General features: G+C 48.6%; 1 pseudogene; it reads left to right on the top strand.

Moving 5' to 3' along the window:
* Positions 1–298: 298 nt before the first annotated feature.
* LOC105540743 lies at positions 299–941 on the top strand (annotated as a pseudogene).
* The last annotated feature ends 484 nt before the right edge of the window (positions 942–1425 follow it).

The following is a 1425-nucleotide window of genomic DNA, read 5'->3' as shown; positions in this document are numbered from 1 at the left end:
CAGTCATAACTGGGAGTTGAATACTGAGAACACATAGATACAGGGAAGGGGACATCACACACCAGGGCCTATTGGGGCGTGGGACCCTAGGGAAGGGATGGCATTAGGAGAAATACTTAATGTGGATGACAGGTTGATGGGTGCAGCAAACCACCATGGCACGTGTATACCTATGTAACAAACCTGCAAGTGCTGCACATGTACCCCAGAACTTAAAGTATAATTTTAAAAAAAAAGAAATACCTCAGACTGGCTTTCTGATCAGTTGTTTTCCTGCACAGGTGGGCCATAGGCAGCCATGGTGCCCAGCCGTAATGGCATGATCTCGAAGTCTCACTTCCACAAGGACTGCCACCGATGTGTGGCCAAGTGGTTCAACCAGCTGGCCCATAGATCCGCAGATGCGAGGCCCAGCAAGGAAAAGCATGCCGCATTGCCCCATACCCCAAGTCAGGACCCATCTGGCCCATCGTGTAGTGCCACACTGTACAGTATCACACCAAGGTGTGCACCAGCTGCACTTCAGCTTGGAGGAGCTCAAGGTGGCAGGCATTCACAAGAAGGTGACCCAGACCACTGGCATCTCTATTGACTGGAGGAGGCAGACCAAGTCCACTGAGTCTCTGCAGGGCAACGTGCAGCGGCTGAAGGAGTACCATTCCAAACTCATCCTCTTCTCCAGGAAGCCCTTGAACCCCAAGAAGGGAGACAGTTCTGTTGAAGAACTGATATTGGCCATCCAGCTGACAGGACCGGTCACGCCCATCTAGAATGTCTACAAGAAGGAGAAAGCCCTAGTCATCACTGAGGAGGAGAAGAATTTCAAAGCCTTCGCTCGTCTCCTCATGGCCTGTGCCACTGCCCAGCTCTTTGGCATAAAGGCAAAAAGAGCCAAGGAAGCTGTAGAACATGTTGAAAAGAAAAAAATAAATTCCTCTTAGGGATCTGTAATAAGTCAGCAGTAATGCTGGGGGAGGAAAAAAAAAAAAAAAAGACATATCTGAGACTGGGTAATTTATAAGGAAAAGAGGTTTAATTGGCTTATGGTTCCACAGACTGTACAGGAAGCATGGCTGGGGAGGCCTCAGGAAACTCCCATCATAGCAGAAGGTGAAGGGGAAGTAGGCACACCTTACATGGCTGGAGCAGGAAAAAGAGAGAAGAGGGAGGTGCTACACGCTGTTCTCATGAGAACTCACTATCATGAGAACAGCGTGGGGGAAATCCACCCCCGTGATCCAATCACCTCCCACCAGGCCTCTCCTACAACACTAGGGATTACAATTTGACATGAGATTTGGGTGGGGACACATATCTAAACCATATCACTTGGATTGGGTTTCAGTGTACTTCTGTAACTCAGTGATCTTTATTCTTATCCATATTCTGAATTCTGTCTGTCATTTCAGCCATCTCAGCCCAGTT

The sequence above is a fragment of the Mandrillus leucophaeus genome, unplaced genomic scaffold (genome assembly GCF_000951045.1).
Source record: "Mandrillus leucophaeus isolate KB7577 unplaced genomic scaffold, Mleu.le_1.0 Scaffold226, whole genome shotgun sequence".
In the NCBI taxonomy this organism is placed as follows: Eukaryota; Metazoa; Chordata; class Mammalia; order Primates; family Cercopithecidae; genus Mandrillus; species Mandrillus leucophaeus.
This window is presented reverse-complemented; position numbering and strand designations above follow the sequence as displayed.